General features: G+C 44.4%; 1 protein-coding gene across 4 annotated transcripts in view; it reads right to left on the bottom strand.

The window, feature by feature from the left end:
• LOC118514336 (semaphorin-2A-like) overlaps positions 1–24832 on the bottom strand; it is a 270841-nt gene that overhangs the window by 73187 nt on the left and 172822 nt on the right. The window lies entirely within an intron of this gene.

Raw genomic sequence — 24832 nt, 5'->3', positions numbered from 1 at the left:
TCACCGTGGGGAGATGGCTGTGTGTGTGAACAACATCACTCTTGAGATCGTTTACCGGAAGGCAGATGTTTTTACGCACCTACTTCCTTGGTTGGAGGACGTGCGTCGAACGTTAGAAGGTGTGATTCAAACGTCTTCTTGATTAGGAAAACACGGTCGCTTACCATGGCGCGAAAGTTCATCTAACATTCCAACGAGGAAAAGCGTCCGATTTGCCAACACACACACACAATCAGCAGACAGGTAGCGGGAAGCGAAAAAGCAAAAAAAAACTTCCCATTGACAAATTGGAAACTCCGTGGTGATGCGATTCTTGATGCCCTCCGGGTGATCGGTGGGTGAAATTAAATTAGAAACAAATTTCACGCCAACGTGTAGCTTGGGCGACTCCTCTCCCGTTCTTTGGATGTTCTTTGTGTGTGGAGGCTGTTGACACCTTCGGAAAGGAATTTTCCGAAAGCAAGCCCAGCCCAACTGTTTTCCCTGCTGTCGGTTTTCTAATGATCCTTGCGCCTTTTTCCTCGTTACCACTCATCGACAGCTGTAGGCCAGCCAGCATGTTGTTGGTACGTGTAAAGGCTCGCCCTTTTCCATCCCAACCCCAGAATAGGCCTTATGGGATTATAAATTGAAATCATTAATTAGATGTGATTGTGATTAAGAATCGTTGCAAATTGCAAACTTGTTTACCGTTTGCTTTGGGTTTGGGGTGCTGTGGTTGCCATTCCTGCTGCCGGTTCCACCGTCAAACGCGTCACAAGAAATATGCTTTCTAATTACATACGCATTAATTTCTACCCATACATACGACGCTCTCGACCCAGCTTGGAGCTGGAAGGCTAGTGAAATGCTTTTGGCAGGTGAGGTTCCAGGTACAGCACCGTAAGGAGGTTGCTAAAAATACTTCTTATGGTTTTAGGGCGAAAGCTTCTACCTTGGGTGACGTTGGAAGATGGTGCCGATAAAATTTGTTCTCTCGCTAGGTTGATGGAGAAGTCATTGAACTATTATTATACTTCAAGTTAATAAAAAGCTTCTTAAAATAGATAATTTTGATAATAAAGACGAATTCTCGAAATCGAATCGTTTGTCTGGTCGAAAGTCTGGTTAAAAAAATTAAATAAATTTTGCTCAAGAAACAAACGCCTAAAGTTATGCAATGTGTATTCAAACCTAGCAAATTATCTTGTTGAAGCTTTTCTACTGAAAAATCAAACTTTAGTACTATTTTATACCAAACAAATGCTGCCTGTTCGCGTCCGTCTGGCCGTGAGAACTTTATTTTAAACCCAACAACCCAGGAACATCCTCCTAATTTCCAGCCATCTCGGTATTTGACCTGCAGGGGCGTGTGGTTCAAGAACAAGCACACACGCACACGGTCTCCAAGAAATTTTGTCGTGAAACCGTGTTTACGACAACCCGAGCGTCTTACATACGTTAGAAGACGTGTTTGTTTTTAGGATCAAAACCGGGCTTCCTTCCAAGAGCACGACTTGTTTTACGCGCGCAAAAAAGGAAGCCACCATTAAATCAACCACAAACATGGAACAGGTATAACCGGGACCCGTTTGTTTTGCCTGTGTGTGTTTTGGAGCGAAAAGAATAGATTTTCTGTTCCGGTTCCCGTGCCCTTTGGGCGTTGTAAATTCATACAGCACCACCCAAAACCCCCGTAAAAGGTCGATGAGTTCACACGCGGTCTCTGTGATGATGGTGCTGCCGGCGCTCACTACCAAGAAAGAAGCTCCTTTACGTTTTTCACCAAACGGTTTTTCGAAAGCGTTCCTTCGGGCCAAACTTTTGCCCACCAAAACATTGATGCTGGCAAAATTCTTCTTCCGTTTCTGCAACTGCTGCTGATGGTAAACAATGGCCGCCACATGGGTTTTCCCGGAGCTTCCGGGAGGACAAGCCGAAAAAAGGAGCGCGCGAACACACACACAACCGGGTTTTGCCTCCCGTTGCCAAATTCGTGTGTTGACAGTTTAATGAGGAAAATAAAATTTCCACCTTTCATCGCGGCCGTTTGCCCGGGAACCTCGCAAAACCCGAAACACAATGAAATAATTAGATAGCAATCGGTGGCGAAGGAGCGAGAAAAAGGTGTGAACACTTTGTGGCCGACTGGTTTGCGAAAACCCCATCCGGGTGTCTAGGCGTATCTACGGGAAGGAAGGTGTTTTCGGGAGCCCGCTGGCACTTTGCAAAGTTCCTCATTCCCAAGAGCTCGCAGAACGAGCGGCAGAAAACCCGGGGCTTTTTCATTAGAAGAAAACCAAAGATAAAGAACGCCCGAGAGCAAAACGGGAGGCTTCCGGTGTGGCTAGGCGCGCAAATGTTCTTGCAGATATCGAAAACACTTTCACAAGAAGCCAGGCGGCGTTACGTGCTTTCGGAAGGATAATTTGTGGTTGCCAGTCCGTTCCGACTTGGTTCTCGGGGATGGTTGCAGGTTTTAGGAGGGGGCGAGGAATTTGTCTAAATCATCGTTCTCAATACGTGCCTTCCGGGGGTAGTGGAATAATTAATTACACCCATCACGAGCAGCAGGAAGATGCTGCTGTACTAAGGGGGTTCGTGGAACGGTTATCCGATCAAAGAGTGCCAAACTTGAGCGTAAGTGTGAAAATGTAATCCATTTATCAAAACTCAAAAAACCCACGGCTAAGACGATGATGATGGTCGAGTGCGTTACCGAAAACAACCACACAGACACGACACACAGTAAAGTAAATCCGGTCCTAATCTAGCGACTGTACTATTGAAGTGACACCACTTGGAATTGGAATCTTTCATCGCTCAGTGGCTTGTTCTCACATCAGCGACATTTCTTAACGATTTATTTGTACGTTGGACAAAGAAATAATCGTTCTTCACGCTGTGCGTATTTAAAACAAAGCGTTAGTTAATCTGTTGGACATGCTTTTAAATTTTGCTGATCGGATTAGAAATGAAAATTCTGGTCGAGGTTCGGTCGTATTCAGAATTGTGATTGTCCCACCGTGATGGAGATACTCGTCGGTATGTCGTCCAATAGGGTTGGAGAAACGGATCCAAAGACCTAAATCTGTCTTTTGAGTTTTCAAAACGAACCGGAACGTGAAGGCAAGTGTTTGTATTCAGAAGAGAGATTCAAGTACACCAAATAAAGGTCCCATTTTGTTCATAAAAATAAACAAAAATATCTCAACTTTAAAGGAGTTCTTCAAACAAAAATTCCTCGAAACATTCGAAAATTTGGGTAACAGTTGGCTTTATATGACTCCTTGCGGATGCGTGTAACATGAGCCATATCCTTACATTTTCCTGAGGGAACCCCAGGAGTATCGCGTGCTGACTGAAGGATGACTAACAAACCACACACACACAGGCGAAAGGGAATATCTGTAGATTTTAGATTCACATTCTAATGGGCAGATAAAAATTGGAATAAAAATGGAGCTAGCAAAATATGCAAAATCTGACACTCGCGAATAGACGACATCACCATGACGCCCTAGTTCCATCCAACCCTCCATTACGTGTTTGCGAAATGTACCAAAAATCGACATGTGAAATTCTATTCCATTGTCAAAAAGTCCTTCCGTCGTCTCTGATAACGGGGCCCGATCGAAAGCGGGACTGTATCATAATCCACACATTATCCGGCCACAGTATCGCTGCTGCTCGTTTATTATTATACACCAGCCTTTCTGCCTTTCTGCAACAGCACGCCACGGAATGCCTTTGTGCCATTTGATCCGCGCGCACCCACCGTCTGGTGACACTTGCCAATGTAGTCAGAAAAGAAAAATGGAATTGACACATTTCTTGCTCAGCATCACATCTCACAAGCACGCCAAGAGAAGGAAGCAATTTCCAGCTCATGTAAGGCTTTATGACCCTGCCCGGGGTTTTTTTTTTCTTAAAATCACGCGCCCTGCTACGGAGAGCTGCGATTTACTGAGCCATAAAATCTTGTCAAAATTTATTATCATTATCACGACACGATTGTTTCGACGATTCCGAGGTTCTCTGCCGTTGTTTGTACGATTTGATTTTTTTCCCCGTGCCTCCGGAATGATTTTATGGATAGGAGAACCATATTTTCCGTGGCTAAAGATCCGCCCCAAACCGCCCCGCACAATCTAATCCCATCCACTGACTGTCAGGATTCATTATGCAAGGTTGTAAAAATTATTGTGACTTTAATTTCTTGCTGAACCCCCCTGGAAAGCGCTGAACAACGTGTGGGGAACTTTATCAAAGCCACATACACATATGAGCGTGTACCTCTATCCCTTGGTGATGGAGCAACGCAATCAGTTATTATGAACTGTCAGGAAGAAATCAGCATAAATTATGATTTACATGCTTTCACCCGTCGTGTGACTGTGTGTGAAGCCTGGCGCGGGGTAAGCTTCGACGGGGCAACGGTTGGGGAAAATTATTGAATTAAATTCGCTCCTAAAACGAGTTTTCATTCGCATGACTTCACCCCGCATGGGTAAGGGATTTTCGAGCATGGGGGTTGTGTTTTACGGTGTGCAAGCGTGTTTGGGGGTTGGAGGATTTATGTGTGCAAATATTTGCTAAACTGCGTACTTGATGAGTGGGCAACTGTCGCAAAGGCAACACAGATATTTCCGATGTTCGTTGGCATCGGCCGGCGAAGGGCAAAAGGATTCCCCCCCCCCCCCAATTCCTGGAGGATTCGTCACTCACACATACAGCAGATGTGAGGCACGAGTGCGTGTGTGTTGGACGGGTGGTAACGGGGAGACATGTTATGGGGGGGGGGGGGGGCGCAATTACGCATAGATAATTAACACATCTGAGAATCGGGTGGCCTCGAGTGGGAGCCTTTTTGGGGTGGTTGCGAGTGGAACTGTGACTGCCATCGTAGATTATGCATCAGCAATCAAGCATTTCATTTGCATTCGTGCCAGGAGAGATGCCAGGATTGACATTTGAATTTAATGCTCTGCTGTCAGCTGGTTCTCGTCGAAGAAGTAGGATTTCTAACCAAACCGTACACACAAAAAAAAACACGAAAGCATAACGAATCTCTTTTCACAGGAATTGAACTTTCCGGAGCTCACCCGGATTTTCTCGCTACCGATGTTGTGTGGCCTCCCCCGTTGCACACTCCATTACTCGGCACTGCATCGGGAGGATGCACTACCAAATGAATCGAACGGGGAGGAGAGGGGTTGAGTTGTACCTTTGATATGCAAATGTAAGCACACAAAGTGCTTTTGTTTGCGTATGTAAATGATTTAATGTGCAAACGCTATTCTTAGCGCATTGTTACGCATTGATAGTTAACGGATTACGGAGATAATAAGTCGTTTTCTGATTGCTAACGAGGCAAGTTTTCTTTTGGTTTGGTTTAAATACCCCAAACAAGCGATGGAAATTCAAACAAAAGAAGCTAATACGTATCCTTTACAGAAGGAACCGTAAGTCTATTTGTATGGGCACCTTCCAACAGTCTTCGAAAGTGCGATCAGGACGACACACACAGAACAAGCCTTTTTAAAGCGCCAGGCATGCTTGTAATTTGGAAAATAAGCAACCAAAAACGCTTCCCGAAGAAACAGGCCAGAATGGGAGAGAATCCGAAGAGAACTTGTGTCGAAAACGTGCCAAAACATGACGAAAACCGCCATCCTATTTTAGTCGAGACTCACTCGACCTACTCAGACGTCCTTCAACGGTGGTGTTTCCTGTTTTCCTTGTGTTACCCGGCCGCAGCACCAGCCACAAGGCCACCCAGCGTTTGGCGAAGCAGCAGAAACACTTTCACTTGTGTTTTTTTTTTGAGAGGGATGTACATAAAATGAGCGATGCACTTACTGAGAGCTCACCACCAGCTTCTTTCTGTTGGTGTGGTGCATAGGTTAAGCAACGGGAAGGTTACACCTGTCGATGCTAACAATGTATCCGTCCGTCAAAGGCTCATCAATGTCAGCAACTTCAAGTCAGACTCTTACCGACGGTAACACATACAGCAAAAAAAAAAGGTCTAAAACATATCAATATATTGATTTTCCTGGTAAGAAGTAACTGGCATCAGTCACACTCGAAAGAGAGCCATTTTAATTAGAAAAATTGTCTAAAATTCCAAGCAAATTTAAGTGACAAAGAACGAAGTCCACGACCAGTACCGGAAAATAATAGCGAAAATCCTCGATCCACTAATTTTTCTACGTGGAAACCATTCTTATGGAACAAAAATCAAAATTTATTATCACATCCAAAAAAAAAAAAAAAAAATGGCTGGGATTCACTAAACCGTCGACGAGTGGTCTCGCTGAGCGCTGGAAAACCCATGTTCATACATTTCCACGTGCCTGCATAATTAAAGATGCGATAGGGAAACAGGAAACCCAATAAATGGACCTGAGTTTTTCCTGGTCGGTTCCCTCAACCCTACCAAATAAAAATCTCAAAGGGAAACAAAAACTAATTGGCAGCGTTGGCCAGAAAAAAACCCCTCCCGAACCGCCTTTTGAGGGTGGGACAGGATAAGCTGAACATTTTCGACCAAATAAACACGCACGCGAGATGCAAAGCTGCGGTAAAAGATTCTACTGCATGGGATTAACAAAACCTGGGGACCGTTAAAAAACAACGGGGAAAATTGACCAAAATTCCCGGTGTTGGAAAAAAATCCTGACGCCACATACTTCCCGATTACCGCGATGAATAAAAAGCGGGTTTGAAAGCGGAAAAATTTTCTACTAAATTTATTATCCTTCACTCGCGAGATTTTCCTCAGATCTATGCACGCGTTTGTTTTTTTTTTTTTGTCCACGTCTCATTCTCTTCTGCCCAGGGTTTTTTTTCCTGATGTTTGTACTGACTTCCGCTTGTGTGATTTTGGCGGGAAAAGCGGAGGACGCTTGCTCAATTGTTCGCCGTTCGAAGTTCGAGCTCGCACCGGACTCGCGTTGCGCCCGGGTTCTTTATCCAGCTATCCAACTTTGTGTCGATATATGGACACACAGAGACTACCATCCGGCTCGTACGAACGAACGGGGCTGGAATATTTGGGATGGATAAAGGGTTTACACCACACCGCACTGATGCTTATATGGCTGTTGGTGGTGGTGGTGGTGGTAGCCGGGAACAGATAGATGAAGCATGTCTGTAGAGATTTCAAATTAGCAGAAATGGGGAAAAGTGTTCCGAGTTTGGTGGACTTTTTTTCTCTCTCTGTTGTATCGTTGCAGTTTAACCGGTGAGTGAGCGAGGTTGGTGCACGTGAAAAGCTTTTAGAGCGAAACGGTGTAATTCGCTGAGTGGCGGTGGGATAGGATAATTGTGAATTATTCGCTGTTCCTATTTCAAAGAAATTGATATATGATGTCAGTTGGTTAAAATTGTTTCGCATACTACATTTATTATTGATTGCAAAATATTGTCCAGCTTTATGAGGTGGACGGCAAGAGACAGAGCAAGAGTTTGTATGGATAGCCATGGATGGTCATTTTTTGGGATTGATAATTACTGTTAAAAATGATATTAAAAATAACACAAATACAACCATTCTCTGTTTGAAGTCTTTGGTACTTAACGATTCATTTTGGTATAAAAAACCTATGCCTTTTTGAGCAGCAAATATGTGAATCGAAATCCTGATAATTTATTACACTGGTGGCAATTTTATAGCGGAGCCAGTCTTTCACTAAACCGAATCGTTATCTGATCTCTGGGATTTCCAGGAGCGTAGAATTTTTGAAATGGTAGGACTTCATAACAAAATGCCAAAGATGAAGATGATCTGCTTCATAGAATCTGGAGGTTGGTTGTTGAGATTTTCTTATACTTAAGTAGCTCAAATATTTAAAAAAAGTGACATAATCCATCAGATGTAAGTCATCAAGCATCTCATTTATAGCCTGAACGTTTCGGAACCAATTTTCTTCCAAATAAGTAATTCCTCAAAACACAATAATCATTCTTTTGAAGTCTTCAATGCTTCACAGTAAACCGAACATACATCTCGACAGAGTCATGAATGTGATTAGTCAGTTAATATACACCTACATTAAATTCTAATGGAACGATCCGGACGAATGAGCTTCCTAACGTGCGAAATATGTGGTCTACAGTCTGCACGTCATGCGGCCATTTTTTTTTTTGGTTGGTTCCATCCGCCCAAAAAAAATGCTGTCTCAAGTGTTTATGCAAAGAAGTGAAACATTCGCCTCGCAGCAGCAGCAGCAGCACGAACACCCATTTGCATTTGATTAACGTTTCGTCTGACTTTGAACGTGAAGGCACAACAAACGGAGAGCTCACCCGTGTCAGCCAACAACAAGGCACCGATCGCCCGAAGAAGAAAGCGCCCGTCAAGAAGCTGAACCATCTTCATCCTCCTCAGTCCATTGAATTCGTAAGCAGCGCGCTCGCTCAGTCAAAATTAATAGCTAAACGGCCACATCCTGCTGCCACGCTATCCCACCAGGATACGGCCGGGCGTGAGGGCACTATTTAGGATAAGAAAAGCTCTCCGTTATCCTCCCGAAGCCATATCCACTGGCACAAGAAGAGAAAAGCCAGAGCAAAAAAAAAATACGAAAAGAGGCAACAAACAGCCAGCACTAGTTGCTTTGCGAATAAACAAATCACCTTCATCAAAGGCGAAAAGGATAACGATGGTTGTATCACACGCCTGCTCCAAAGCTTGACTTCCGGAAGGATCAACACAAGAGCTGGGAACTGCGGGCAAGTGCAAAACATAAAAACCACCCCACATCAGGATGATGCCTCCCGCAAGCTTCACCAACACTAAGACTTCCGTCATGTCCACTTCTCGTCCTTTTTTTTATTGTGTACGATTTTGAAGATCATCTCCCCGCGGCGAGGATAGCTGCTACCCAGTTTTCTTCTGTTGCGAGCTGACCATTTTCCAGTACTCCTCCGCTTCTTACGGGCACGGACACACAATGGCTTATAATCTTATCGTGTTCGGGGTGGTGCTGGTTGGTTGGTTGACTGTTGTGTAGAAAAAAAAAACGACCAGAACAACATCAACAGCAGTAGGGATTTCCGGTGAGCTTTGCAAAAATATTCTTCGCAAACCTCTGAAGAAGCGAGGAGACGCGCCAAGATGATGAACATGGGTGGGTTTGGAGGATCCAACCGAACCAACCTGTTCCACCAACACAGTTTGAGATAGAGTGAGAGAGTAACGAAACCGCTACCTAGTCTGTGAAAGGAAAACATGCTGAAACATTTCCTTCAAGAAACCCTGACTGACTCTCCTCCACCGGCACTTCAAGCCTAGCCCATCATGATCTCCCTTCAGCAACCGAACCGGAAAGGTGCAAAAGAAAAGCTTCAACAGCTTCTTATTATTGAGGGTAGCAAACGTGAAAAGCGTGAACCGACACACGGTAGCTACCTTTCTTCTACCGGTTCTCAAAGTCGGTCTCAGATCTTGTGCTCAAGGCCAGGATCTTCGTTCTTGCAACGGTCAATGCTACGATTCTACATCTCGGGTGTGGAAGCGACCGGCGCCCCGGGGGGCAAGCAAACGGAACGGACGGACAACACTTGCTCTCTCCAGTTCTTGGATCCTTTCCGGTACACCTTTTAGCCCCATTCATCTTATCGGTTGGAGGGAAGAAAATGAAAAGTCTTGGCTGTCTATCCGCTTGCGAGCGCGTCGTGTGCCCGAACAGATAGAGCCGTACCCAATTGCAACCGAACGACCAGAAAAAAGGAGATGTTTCCCTGTGGATTTTACTTCCTTCCGGGTACAATCATCGAGCAGTGGTAAGGATCCGGTAGAAATGGTTGCTCGTCTTGGCTGGAAGGGTAATCCCGGACAAAAAAAAAGCTAGATGCATAACCAGTCCCCTTAGGGGATCGGAAGCAAATGCGGGAAAGGGAGCATGATTATCGTTTTTGAGTCCATTGGTCCGTTGTTCGCTGGTCAGTTTTAGGATCGCTCGCCGATCTTGGGCAGTCCCCCTAGAAGCAGTCCTTGCGTACCCCCCCTCCGCCATTATGAACGTGGACTTGTTGGAATACGGTTCCGTATTCCGTATTCCATGTCCGTGTGCCCGGTTGGATGAGAGATGATTCAACCGCAAACAAGCTTCCAAACGGCTGAAGCTGATGCAAGGATAACGCGCGTCCACGGGAGCAGTATTTCTTTCTTTGTTACGAACATAAATTGTGAAACGCGGCAAAGGGCGAGCACAAAAACGCATACAAAGCATGAAAGTGCATCAGTGCGCCACGTCTGTTGTACTGCAGCACTCAAGCTCGTTTTTTTGTTCGGAAGAAGATCAATGTCGGAAACGGGGCAGGCGTCTTTGAACAGAGGATGAATGCACACCACCCAGAGACGCGTCAGCTTAAGATCTTAAAGATATTCTAAGCCATGGGGTGAAGTGTCATGATCCGTTTCGCGTGTTGTGCTGTTTCGCTGCACTTACAGCATATCGATGACTTTGTTATTTATCTTCACGGTCAGGGACAACGTTGGGAGTCATGGGCATAGCGAGGCGAGATTTTTTGTTGAGCAAGTAGTTGGACGAGGACGATATAAATTCAACAAACGCTATACAATTTGATGCATTAGAAATGTTAACCGAACCAAAGTATTACCATATTTCTATATCATAGCTTCCTGAAGTTAGCCAAGATTATCCTAGGATTCCTAAAGTCAGCCTAGCACCATCCCACAAGCTTCCAACATTCCTTACTGCCAAAAAAGAAACCAAGAGATCATTAACCTTGTCCATCAAGAACATTACCGGCCGTCTCTTGGCGTTTAGAATGGGACCGAGGATGTTTCCCTATACCTGTTGGGCGAAGAAGCTCTAATCTAAATGGCATTCCTTGCTTCCTTTTGCCGCCTGGAGTAGAGTTTCCCAGAACAACAGCGTTGCCGTTGGTCTTAGTCTGTCCATGCTGCTCGGAACATGTTTGGCAAATTAGGCGAAATTCCCCAGCCAACCCTTTCGAACCTTTGCTTGGGCGCGCTTTGTCTAAAGCGTTCAGCGTCAAAGGTACACACTCCCAACGTAAAAACACAGGCCCGCACCAGTAAAAATGGTATGAGTCGTGCAAGGAGCAGAAGCTTGACGAGTGGATTACAAACTGCTTTTTGCGTCGTTAGCATGGAAAGCGAAAATGTCAAACGCACCATGCAAACAAACATCCACAGCCGTCTGTTTCGGGCACTTGAGGACACGTGCAATCAGGATATAATCTCTCCCAGCAGGCTTGCTGCCGCCGCGTTCGTGCAGCGATGACGAGCGCCCGGATAATGGGTGAAGTGGATAAATAAAGCGTAGAAACAACGGGCCTCGGGTCCTCGGAAAAGATGGCAGGGAAAGCGCAGAATTACAAAAAAACGGAAAGAAAGATAACCAACAATCCGTGAACGACGTGAACATGAGAATTTCGTTTCACAACATGCGGAACGGTTCTTGAAGTGTCGTGCGGCAGCACGGAAGCGATGGACATCCGCGTTAGACGCGAATGAAGTCATTTGCCGTGGAGTATTTCAAAGGTGTAAGAATGTGTCCCAAAAGATGGCATTGAAGTTTATTACGCTCGGTGTACTCGCGCTGATGGAGAGCTAAATTCCGTGCGTCTTGAGATATGTCGGCGACAAATTGGATATAAAAGGTCCTGTTCAGAGCTGTTAAAGGATGCTCCAAGAAGAATTATTTCACTAGAGTTAGAATGATGAATTGCTAGATTTATAAAGTAAATAAGAATTTGTTAAAGTTTTACAGTATTGAAATATTGTTTGCAAATGGCTCTGCACCATATGAGTTTACATTTTACTCATCGCAGAAAATAGGCTTCCAGCGTAAGTACCTCTTCCCCGGAACTATAACAAGGTCCGACAGCGCACAATAGCCCCCGGGAGTGTACGCAGATTTAATTAGGACATTAAACACCCCGATCCAGTCGGCGAACTAATATGTTCCTTCTGCTCTTCACATCTCCAGACACGCGCAGCCTGTTCGTTGCCGGGTTTGAAATGCACTTAATATAATTCCATCGGACACACGGTGCTCACGGTTATCAACGCCATTTTCGTCATCACCATCGTGCCATCGCACCCCGACGAAAGTTAAATTTCCACTTGATGGAAATTTGGGTTGAAATATTCGGCAAACTATTGTGCACCGCAACGTGAAAGTGTGCAATATATTGCGCGGTGGTTCCATTAACACCGGGTTTAACACAACAGTGTCCGCCACATGTTTTGCAGGTTGTGAGTAAAAAAAAAAGGATCATAATGTTGAAAATTGCATTAAAAGTTTTCCGCTCGAGTGGTACGAGTTCGGAGAACGAATTCGGACCCCTGATGTGCCCCTGAGTGATGTTGTTGAGGATTATTGCTTAATTGTTGAGTTGGACGGGTTGATTATCCACGGTGTGTGTACGCGTGTTCACTTACCTAAAACGAGAAGAACAATAAAGTAAAATTAATAAACAATTCATAATTTTGATAAAAACTATAGGACAAAGCTAGTAGAAACATATGTGATTAGTCATAGTACAGCTCACATACCCAGACTTATACAACCTTTCATAAAGACAAAACATTCCTGCCAAACCTGATTAAACTCCGCTCAAGGGTGCACAACCCGGGCTTTACACTTTCGCTAAAATTAAAGCCAACCATGGCGGGACCGCGCGACCACGACCAGGCAAACGTTCATGTCAAATTTCATTAAATTCATCCTGCCACACAACATCAACCATCAACCCGGTTTCCGTGTGCCACCCCCGGGTGTTCTTTCCCCGGTCTATTAAGCGCCCATAGACATTCCTTGTCTCAATTTGATGTTTCCCTGTTTGATTTCGATTTCATTTCAACCGTTGTGCAACCGGTTTTTAATGTGTTTCCCCTGGCTGGAAAAACGCTAGCACGGAAGAGGGCGCCATTTGTTTCTTCGTCCTTTGCCCTTTCATGTGCACGTTGAGCAGGGGTGCGCCAGCTAAGGGATGGAACGGCAGCAGGGCAGCAAGAATCGTCGCAAAGTATCGTTTGTAATTCCTCACCCAACCGAGCGCACACATTTATCTTTTGCAGCGAGAGTCACCTTGCCCAGCGCCGTCGTGAATGCGTAGCAGTCAACGGCCTCAACCTAATCAACCCTTAAACGCTGGAAACACATCAACCCCGCACTGTTTTCCACTTTCGATTCACGTACGAAAGGCGGCGGCGTCGTGCCTTTCGTTTGATAGCATTAATTTTAATACTTGTCGTACTCTTTCTGCCGAGCACATTTTTCAAGGTTCTCCTCTTCACCAAATCCAATATGTTTGCGTCGCGTTTTCGCGTGCGATTGGGTTGGATGGTTTTTGCAGTGCGACTCGTAAACAAACCAGCCTTTATCGAAATGGAGGGTTGTGAGGGGTTTTTTATTTATTAAAAACTACACATGGAATTTACGATTCTCTAGAGGGAGAAAGGGAGAGAGAGAGTGAAAGACATTTAGCTGCACAGGAACTAAGTGAATCCTGTTACTGCGTGCCGCTTTTCGGTGAGTACTTGAACACAGAATCCCCTTCGTCGATATCAACACGCTCTTGAGAAAGCACCACACACAGGCGGTGATGCGCCGTTGGGAAATCTATTTCAAAATCGAACATCCTTGATGGGGAAACACTTTCTCTTGCCCTCGGATAAGGTATAAGAGGGTGTCCACTTAATGCTAATCTTATTAAACCTCTGTTGAAGTACGATGATTATGATCTAGCCCTTTTTCTCGAGTGGCAAATAGCGAAATCTCAACCGGCTGGCTCGTGAGGCTTTGGGAAGCCCGGTTTAGGGTTGGTTGTTTTATCTTTCGTGTGTAATTGGCGAGCTGTGGCGTAGTGGCCGCGGGCATGCCACAGATGCTGCGATTTGAATAAATAAAGCAAAACGAGCGCACACTGGTTCCGTTTAGGCAGTGGAAAGGACATACCGCTATTGATGTATTTAAAAATGTTGACATTTTTTCCAACAAGAAGCCACAATTAAAGATGTGTCTCAATTGAAGGCTCAATTGAAATTGAAATGTGAGCTGGGACTCCAGCCGGAATCCTTAAAACAGTTAAAGAATTAGAAAGTTCGACAACATTTTCAATTTATATTTGCTGTTAAATTATGTTAACCTTAATTATCAGCCCTATTATCAGTAGTGAGTTAACATGTACACATAGATCGCTTAATATTCAACTTTAAGTGCAAAAATTAAGCAAATAATTTTAAAAGCTACGAGAATGAAGAAGAATTCTTTTTTATTTAATTAAAATAAGATTTTTTATATATTGCTTAAGATTGTCTCTATTTCTAACTGTTAATCCACTCTTGAACCATTGTGCACTGTACCGTGCCAGCTCACTCACCAACCCATTTTCGATTCATTAGTGCGAACTTCAAACGAACATTTTCTGATAATGCTTTTGTGTGCTGTTTGCAACGGCCGGGATGATTGTAACATTGGAAAGGGGTTTTCAAGCGCTTTATGGTTTGATATGGAAACCTTCCAACCGGTTTATAACACCCGATTGCAATCGAGTTTCCAACATAAAACGAATCGAAATGTATTTCAAAAACCCCTACCATGGAACCGGGGAAACCTTGAAGATTGATTCCTCATTCAATTGATAAAACGTCGAGTATGATTCGACGAACGCAAACAGAAATTCAGGAATTGAGGAGCAAAATTATAAATTTAACGCAATCTGATCCATCAATGATTGAATTGAGAAGTTAAATAAAAACAAAGCATAAACCACAAAATATGCGCCCACCAGCTGCGTGGCCTCTTGCCACGCTCGGGGACGTTCTAGTCGGCCGTTTATGACCGATCGGGATGTGATTTAAGCCGGTATCTCCTTCTGCGACGACGGTAAGCAACGACGAAAATTGATTTCCCTTGATTGCAGGTCGCTAGCAGTGATTTAGCTTCGTTTTTTATTATTATCCTTCTTTCCTTGTGTGAAGGCAATGGAGGAGCAAAAAAAAAAGTCAGACGATCGTTAAACACATCACATCCACCACCATCCCACCCATCGAGAAATGTATCCAGAGATCTTTCCTTTACGTTTGTAACGGCGCAGAGAGGATGCTTCTTATCGTCCTCATCATCGTCAGCGTCACCGTTGTCGTCTGTTTCCACTCTGGCGCGAGTGTAAATATTTTGAATCATCTTTTATTTATGGAATGCGTAAGCAAACACGCAAACGGCATAATGCCACTTAAGTCGACTCCACTTCAAACGGAGAGTCTGTGGCCCGCTTTCCGCTAAACGGACGCATCCTTACCGTCGTCGCATTCGTTTTTTTCTTACTCTCTCCTATTCACTTCCCTGATTTATCTTTCCTTTGCCTTTTACCGTACTACAGCTGCTACTAGCAGCACCACCAACCACTACGGTGAATAATCATTTGGAATCGTTTGAAAAATTCAATTGGCAAAAGGTAACATCATCCTGGTAGCGGAAAACGGTCGTCGTCCCTTAAAGGTTGGGACGTCGATTCGCTTATCGACCTCGAACCGTCGTGGAAAATGTGTTTAACACAGCAGAACAGCACGTGGCAGCGGCGAAGGGAAGAACAGATTTTCGCGTTGTGTCAGCATTAATCGTTGTGTGTGTCTCTGGGCAGGCCCAGGCAGGTTCTATCTCTTCGAGTATTATTTTTCCATTCGGACGTTTCTTTACGAGCAAAGCATACAAATAGCGTCTGAAATCAGTGTGTCATTTACGTCTCCACTGCCGCTGCAAGCTCCCGCCACGTCCCACAGCTCCATGGGCAGATTAAATCCATGTCCTTTGTGGAATGGAGGCACCATTTATATTTAAACAACTGTACCGATGGCCCGATTTGAGTGGCTCGAAACTCGGCTCTGTTTCATTTGCTAATCCTCGATCCGCCGTTTTCGGTGGGCCTTTTTTACATTTTTATCGTATCAAATTTCACTTTTTCTGCCGGAGCTGGAGTTGGGGACAGAAGCATCTTGATAAGCCATCTTTTCATGCTGAAAGAGCACATCGTATACAAAGCAGGGACGTTCAAGCTAATTTTAAATACTATTTTTTGTACAGAATCCTCTTAGAACTAAATTTAGAACCCAATAGCCAAGGAATCAAACTTGATCGACGTGCTTCAATAGCGCTACTGACAGCTCCTCATCAGCTAACATTCATCCCTAGCATTATCCGATTGCCGTTTGATAACCACTGTACTCAGCCGCCACACACCACAAGACATCTCACATAAACGCACCCGCTGCCCGTCAGCTACATTTTCATGGCGCATTTGAATGCCATTTCGGCCCCGAAATAGCTAGTTAGCATCGTTTCACGCACAATGAACACATCATTTTTCCTCCGACACAGGATGAGGGTAGGGGTACGCGAAAAATGGTTGGCGGCACGGGCACGGCCAGAATCATGTGGGTCGGTAAGGGAAAACCCCTTATTACATCCAACTTGCCTGCCGGGGCTAGCAATGTCGTGTCTTCCTACGCCCGAAACCAATCCCGGTCGGGTGGCTGTTTTCGATAAATGGTTTCTGCGGTCATGTTCACTCGAGTTGCCCGGCAGCGTCAGATTTCCTCGATCGAACGCCGAAACAAAACGCAGGGTGTAAAATCGGACTCCGCTCAAGGGCTCGCCAAGACACCACAATTGCTATTTGCTGGGCTTGCGTTCCGTGACGCCTCCCGCATTAAGACTGAGTCTTGATCCTTGCTGGCGCCTTCTCCTTCCGCAGTCCGGTCTCGGGCATGTCAGCTCAGCTCTTATCGCAACAAACCCTCCTCACCAGAGGCTCCCCTGCTGTTGCCTCTATCGGTCTAATTTAAATTCTATCTAAATATTATTCTATTACTCTGGCCACTTCTGGTCTTCTGCTGCCTGCTCTTTCACTTCATGAAGACAGACCAACTCAACTAGGGGAGGGAAAAAATCTGCTTGATCTCTGCTTACCATTTCAATGTCCCGGATGCTCTCTCGCTTGCGGAGATTTTACAGCCCTCGGAAAGCGCACAAAGTATGAAAGTCCCATTTGTTTGACATGTAGCACAAAAACACCCTACCGATTTTTTGTTTGCCCCTCCGAGGTACCTTCCTACATCAGCATTTTGTGACAGATGATAAATAGACTGCCGTACGCGGTGCCTTCTCCGTCGCGTGGTTTTCTCCACATGACGGTCTAAAAGTTAAAGATCGTGGTAGCGCGCAATTGGAATATCCATTTCGCTTCGGCTGTTCGGCGACTGCTGTGGGACTGTAGTGTGCCAAACGGGGGGGATTGGCATATCTCGTATCCGGTGTCTCCGGTTTTGCCTTCTACGGTGTACGAAATGGACAGACAGTGTTAAGCTCCCCGGGTCCGCATACGGCTCTATTGCTAGCTGAGTCTCCCAAAATTGCAGCAGTACGCACCTTCAACTGCGCTGCTATCTGCTGCTAAATTGTTAATAAATTCACACTTCAAAAAGTGATGACGATACACGATATGAGCTTGTTTTCCGACCTGATGCTTCACGACTGCTGGCATAGAACCAACCGGAAGGTAAGCGATATCGCACTCGGCTGAAGCCTGAAGTTTTGAAAAGACAGTTTCTGGCTGCAACGATTCAACCTCAGTCTGCCCATTTTTGTTGGTTATGTTTTAGATGTTGCGGAATGCAATATTATTTGGCATGTTGTCCACCGTGCCCCGACTTGCACTGGAATGAAGCACTCTTAATGGGCGTGAAGATAAGGCGCATTTGGATGCTCATTTAATGGTGTTAATTTCCCGTGTTTTCCGCCGGCTAGGGTGAGCAAATGGTAGTAGTGCGGATAGATAACGGTACCCAAATTATATTACCAACCGGAAGGACAGTTTTCAGTGGTTCAAGGTGTAAAGACTGTTATTTATGGCCAAAGTAGTAGCAGCCTGTCGTCATACCTACCGCGCTTAATGCACTCACTTCCAATTGGTGGGTGCTGTGTGTGTGGCTAAATTATTCAAACACGTTGTGGATGTTACAAGAAAATCCCATTCGCGATTACTGTAGGTGAGATGTTTTGGCATTTAAAAAACCATTCACACAAGCAAACCGACGTAACACAATTTGACAGGCATAATAATTCGATCAAAATCACTGCAAATCGGTACAAGTGGCAAGCCGATGTAGAACGGGAAAGGGAGCAAAAAAAAAACGTTGAAATGCAATCGAAAAAAAAAACAACGAAGAAACAGCTGTCATATTTTCCAACAACATTTTCGTAACTATAACAATACACACACACCTCGACAGAGGGCGTTTTGGCCGGTGCGAGAAGTCACAGAGGGCACTTTTGTGTGATGGCCGGAGACAGGATAACATAAAACATCACTCACGCTCCTACGGTCTCTTCTATCGCCCCGACTGGCCGACCCGGCTAGTTTCGGTGATGTGGGTGGTTTTGGGGGAGGGTGGTGGTTGCATACGCATGTTAAGGTAAACACATAACAAAAGACGTACAACACCGAAGAGGAGAGCGAGAGAGAGAGAGTGAGCGCGAGAGAACGACGTCGAACCGAAACCTCATTTCCGACTGCCATTCTTCATTACTCGGATATCTATATTTTCCATTTTCCCGATTTCGATCTGGTTTCGAATGGAGTGTGTCTTCTTTTTTTTAGGTTCGTTTGTTGAGGGTTGATTGTCAAAAAAAAACACCCCCGTAGGAAGGAGAAAACAAATCACTATTCGTTGTTACATTAGGCAGTTTTTTTCCAAGGGTTCGATTTTTCGTTTGCCAAAAAGGTGGTGTTAGGACCCTTGATGATATGTCTCTGTATGGAGTAAAATGCAAGAGTAAGTGTTTATGAATATATATTTAATGTCCTTTTAGCTTTTAGCAATGGTTTAATACAGCCATTTCACATGAAGAACATGAATCAAATTTCAAATCATCTTCTATTTGTTGAACCGGAAAACCGGGTTTTCCACAGCTGTCAATTCGGTGGGTTACAACATCGATTAGGAATCGTTTATTCGTTGTCATTATCATTGGCACATCATCATCGTCATGGTTCGATCGATCGCAATAGAAAGAATCAAATGTGACGATAATGATGTCCGGTTTTGAAATGGCTTTCAGGAAAATAAAATCCATCGAGTTGAAACTATTTAAAGAAAAACTAGCTTCAAAGACGTAAAATATCATGCTCTCGAATAAATATTTTAAAAAAGACATTGAATATCCATGTCTAAATGCGTAATGAACCATGACGACCATTCATTAGCTCCTGCGGCTTAACAAATCTCCTCTGCAGCTGTTACCATTTTTGGTTTTGTAAAACATAAAGGGATGAATAATCAACACTCCCCTGTTTGTTTCTTTAGGCAAAAGATGTTACAATTGTTTATTGCAAGTATGCTGATTTTCCCATTTTCTTTTCACCTCTTGTTTTATTTCCCTTGTTTTTGTTTTTCCCGTTTGCGTACTTCATCTTTCTGTCAAGTTACATCAATCAAACATGACTTACTTTCTGCGTCGTTTATTGTTTCTTCTGTTTATTCTAGAAAATTTCCCCTCTTTTTTCTTTATTTTCAATTAAAATTAAAATTTACAAAAGATATTCTTGACGAAAATGTGCAGCAGAAAAATAAATCCTTCACCATCACCCGCATCGCAACAGCACCCTGGTATTGCCCTAGGCCGTTTGGGTGTTTCCCGGAACCGGAAGGGATGCGTGCGTGCAGAGATGAGCAGGGCAGACGATGGATGGAAAATTTTCACCACATTTCACTGCCACTTGCCGCAGAGAAAATTCGCAATCGGTTGCGGTTGCCTTGCGGGAGCATTAGGAGCATGTCCCAATCGGTGGTGGTGTGCTGTTGTGGCCGACTCAAACAGCAGCACGAAAATAAATTCCCAGCTTGGGGATGGAGTGTGGAATTTGGTGTGGTCCAACTTTGCCTCAGGTCAGGCACCGTCCACTCCCTTTCACTCGAGCTTGCTTTCCACACAACAACAAGAAAAACAACATCATCAGATGCACACCCCAAATGGTCTGATCGTGCCCTGAAGGGCATGTTGCGTCATTCGACCGGAACAGACATCAAAATCCGGGGCTCGATTTCAGTATTTGTACATATTTAAGGAAATAAATAAAAGGGGTACGAAAAAAACGACGCCGACGACGACCACCTCCCCACCGAGAGGGCTCCGTGAGAAGGAAGAAGGAACAAAAAAAAAATCACTACAAAACCACTCCCCCGACAGAGACGACAAAATGCTAGTTTATTTTGACATCAATCGGTTGTCAACGGGTGTCCTCAAAAACTGGATCGGGCTCTGATACCGGACCGAATCGTGGAAAGCCGGATGTTAAAGCGGAGAGGAAGAAGGAAAAACTCTCACTCGGTCTCCCTCTTTTCCGTTCTCTTGTGGCCAATCGGTGAACTACCGCAGTAAAGTACAGGGGCGTTAAAATGCGCGGACGCACAGCAACGTGACGGTGGCTCGTGACGGAATGATGCCCCGAAGCATCGCCGGTGAAGTTCTTCCGGTGGAGTGCTGTGTTGGTGGATTGCTGTGTCCTGTTGATGACACAGTGCGCTTCCGTTGGCCCACCCAGGTTCGCCTTTTTCTTATTTCGATTTTGGGGAGGGTGACGTTATTTTTAAATATTCTGCCGCATCATCCAAATCTTTGGGACAGTTTAAAGCGAAGGGTCTTTCATTTTCCGGTTCCGTTTTTTCCCCCGGGTGATGGTGATCCGCTGGCTGGACGTAGGGACGCAAATATATTCATAACCGGAAGAGCAGACGGAGCATTTTGTGGCGGGCCAGTTTCAATTGAAAATGAGAGATAAAGCATCACACCAACGTCATCGCCCGTACCGCATATTCTACTTCCGAGCGTATTCCAGCGAGAGCTTAAAATTGATGATGTATCAACTGCTAGCGGGGAATCGGAACATCGGATCCATCGGGCGAGTAAGCTGTCGATGATTTTTGGAATGGTTTTGATCATGTCAACGCCATCATGCGCTAACGGGCACACCACCGAAACCAGACGCGAGAGTGAGAGAGATTTAATGGATGGAAGCGTAGGCGAAAAAAAGAAAACAAAACGGAAAACAAACTCTGAATGGAAATGTGTACCCACACTGCAAGTGGCTTCCTGTACACGGGATCGGAAGATGGAATTTGTTGGCACGGTAGAGGGGGCAATCCAACCACCCGTTTTCTACACTGTGTCCGGGTTTTTGCAGCATCATGCAACACCAACACTGTGACAAATTTCAACTTTCTCTTACAATTCGCCCGATTTTGGGTGGAAGGCAATGGGTAACATAAATTCAAGTACCAAGTACCAGGAAGGATTTTCATCAACGTGGACCCTTTTGAACTGGTCACAAGGCAAAAACGATTTCGCAAAAGAGAAAATTGATCAATTCCGACAGATTTGCGCCAGGATTTTCTTTTTTATATTTTATTTTAAAGGGAAAGGGAAACGCACATCAACGATACGATGTTTTTTCATCAGTACGTTTGAGTATTTCTAAATAGTCCCGAAAAATGGACTAAGGACAGGAGCATACGTTTGGTGAATGCATACAGTGATGGCAATATTAGTATAAATAGTTGAATAATTCAAATTTTAAAGGTTATCAAAGGTCGAATCTTCATTTGAATGAAATAAAAAAGACATTATTATTGAATATTTGTTTGACTATATTACTAAAAATAATTGAAGTAATAAAGCACACTATACAAAAACTTTGGAAGAAATATTCAAATAAAGTCACTAAATTAAACTAGTAATAGTAAATCAAAATTTTACTTCTCTCTGTTATCTGTTTTTACAGCCAAATTTTGCTTCCCGGATTTTTGTCATTTTAAAAATAAAATAAAGAGCCGTGAAAACACTTTGAAATGTTTTCCATGTCAACTGAAACTCGTAACCCGATACGCTTCCGGTCGATTGGTCGAAACAAGTTGGAAACATGCTGCGCCACCTATAGAAAATTCGCCGGACTCGGCGGCGGCCGTAGAACGACAGTCTGATCCTGTGTATCCTGTTTTGAAAGCGTTCCGGCGGTGAAAAATCGATTCATTCCGCTGAAAGCGAAAGCTCTATCGGATTGAAACCAGCAACAAAAAAGAGCATGAACAGCGGATGTTCGCTTCTTGCTGCGTTCAGCATTAAGTAACAGTTGGGACCAATCGATTGTTTTAAGTAACGTAACAAAACGAAAATCACAACGATCGATTTCATTAAGCAGTCAGTTTGTGAATGAGTGTGTGTGTGTTAAGAGACGAACCTAGGGATATTCATGTGTTCAGCAATTTTTGAACTAAAATACAACCCTTCATCTCTCTCACACTCGCTCTGGAGCTAGTGAGTTGTCCCTGCCCCGGCGATCCTTTTATCGGTAGAACCATAAATTAGAGTCTTTTATTCGAAATGTGGGACCGTCGACCACTTGGAGGGAGCAGTAAATGTAACCCTCTTCTCTCAACGGATTGCCAAAAATCGAACGAACAATAAAACACACCAAATCCTGGAAGCTTGGAAGTGGAAAATATTCCGGGAGGTGGATTTGAGTGGGTCCTCTCCGGGTGTTTTTTTATTTATTTCTCATCCCTGCTAAAAAAGCAGCGAGCAACACTCCATCCCACTGGAGCGCAAATAAATTTCCTGCCAAACTTTTGCCACCTTGTGTGGCTCGGTCCAGTAGTCCCAGGCCAAAATCACAGGTCCGGAACAATTGCTACATTTACGCTTCGTCGGCAACATCATCGGGCCGCAGAAAACCCCGGAAGCTGTCTAATGCTTCGGAAAAACCCCTTTACCCCAAAGCTACCTGTGGAGGGAGGAAACCTCCCATTCTACGATTGTTTGCACTCATTAGGCTTCCGCCGCATGCCTCCGCCCCATTCCAGTCTCTTCCCTGAGTGTCTCTCACAAATAGCAGCGCCATCGTGTTGCCTTTTTTGGGCAGCTGGTTGTTGGAAGTTTGCCGCTACTAAACACCAGGATGTCCTGGTTCTCTGGAAAAGCACCCCACCCGACACACAATCACTTTCGCCAGATGATCGAAAAGTTTGCTAGTGTTGAAAAACGAAACGACCGGTTCCTCCTCCTGCCGAGGGACGTTTGAAGATCATATCTCTGTCTTTCCGGGCTACAACGAGACTTACGAATCGTCTCTCGAATGCCATCATTTAAATGGGAGCAATAGCACACATACAAACACCAACGAAAAAAATCGGATCCGGAAAGGTTCACTTGACAGTATCATCTTGGGCGTTGCTTTTCCTTTTCTTTTTTTTTTTTGGGGTGCTGAGATAGTTTTTCCGAGCACAAAATTTATAGCTCGATGGCGATGTTATGGGGAGAAAACAGTAAATATCTGGCCCATGGCTATCGACTGACACTGAATGGTCGTTTTAAAATGGCCCTTCGGGGAGTAGTGGATCATTGCAAAAAGCTAGGGGTTCAATATAATGCTCCTGGTCCTGCACCGGGTCGTCGTAAATCATAAATGGTAATTAAATTTTGCCAATCATCAATAACGGCTGTGGACTTTAGGATATGAATTCTGGGTGGGATTATAGGGAGAGTTTTCTCTTGGCTTGATATAACGTCTGTTTGGTTTACACAAACTTTGATTAGAACTGATATAATTTATGAGTTCTTAATCGCCTAGTTTCTTGTTCCTTTTTTAAATGTTGAAAAGCGTCTTCTATTACGGTTGCTTCACTATTACTCCCAAGATAGTTCATCTCACAACAAATAATCATAACTGTTTGTTTGCAACTCATTGAAACTGGCTAATAGAATTTGAGCCACTGAAACCTCTTCCTTTCGGCGTATCCTTTTAAGGATTAATAATTCTACTCACGACCGGTCGGGTTCGGTAAACAATTTGCAAAACGATACACCACGCCGCGCCAGGATAAATGTTAAAACATATAAACAAACACACGCTAGACGAGGTATTGTATTGCATGGCACCGTTTCACAGGCTCATTGCGCTTCGGGGACCTCGTTTTATTCTCGTCCAATTGAATGTTGATGTGGTTTACTGTCGCTACTACTACTGCTGCTGCTGCTACTACCCTCCTGATGATCATCTCGTTCCACAATCACAAATAATTGTATCTCGCTTTCATGGTACGGTCTATACCATGTACGAAGCGAGCAGTAAAAGAATAGCATCACTCGACCGTTGGGTAAATACTTTAGACGAAAAGCGTTTACTCCTTTCGTTACCATTATGACAGTACTTGGTACTCATCAGCATGCATGAGACACAACCGAACCACCACCACCACCATCACCGGTTTTGCCTTTGGGTTTCTCTTACAGCACACCGAAAGCTAACACGATCGCACGATCAAGAAATAACAACGAAGAAAATTGAGTATCGATTTTACGGATGAGATTACACAGCAGTGCAAACAGACTTCGTCACAATCACACACAAAGCAAACAGCATGACGAGTGTGGAGGGGAGCGTCAGCAAGGTTTAGCAGCTGGAAGCGAAAAATTGTAGTCCTTCGAGACAGATCTGCAGACTTCATTGATCGCAGTGAATTTAGGCGATTTGTTAAGGCGCAATCGTACAGGAAAACGTTTCCAGAGTATCCAGACCCGGCAAACAAGTCAATCAATTTGGCACCCGCTGCCCGTTCCTTTTGTGGACGATGGTCTTTGTTAGGCCGAGAATCGATGAGTATAAATACATCTGCCGCAGCCGGTAGAAGAGGATCCCGTAGCAAGAGAGTGGTAGGCCAAAGTGACCAATCAACATCGTCATCGTTGAGGTAACGATTTTCCTTCTTTTTTTGCGTCGTCCGAAAGTACGA

Source organism: Anopheles stephensi, chromosome 3 (assembly GCF_013141755.1).
Source record: "Anopheles stephensi strain Indian chromosome 3, UCI_ANSTEP_V1.0, whole genome shotgun sequence".
Classification (NCBI taxonomy): Eukaryota; Metazoa; Arthropoda; class Insecta; order Diptera; family Culicidae; genus Anopheles; species Anopheles stephensi.
This window is presented reverse-complemented; position numbering and strand designations above follow the sequence as displayed.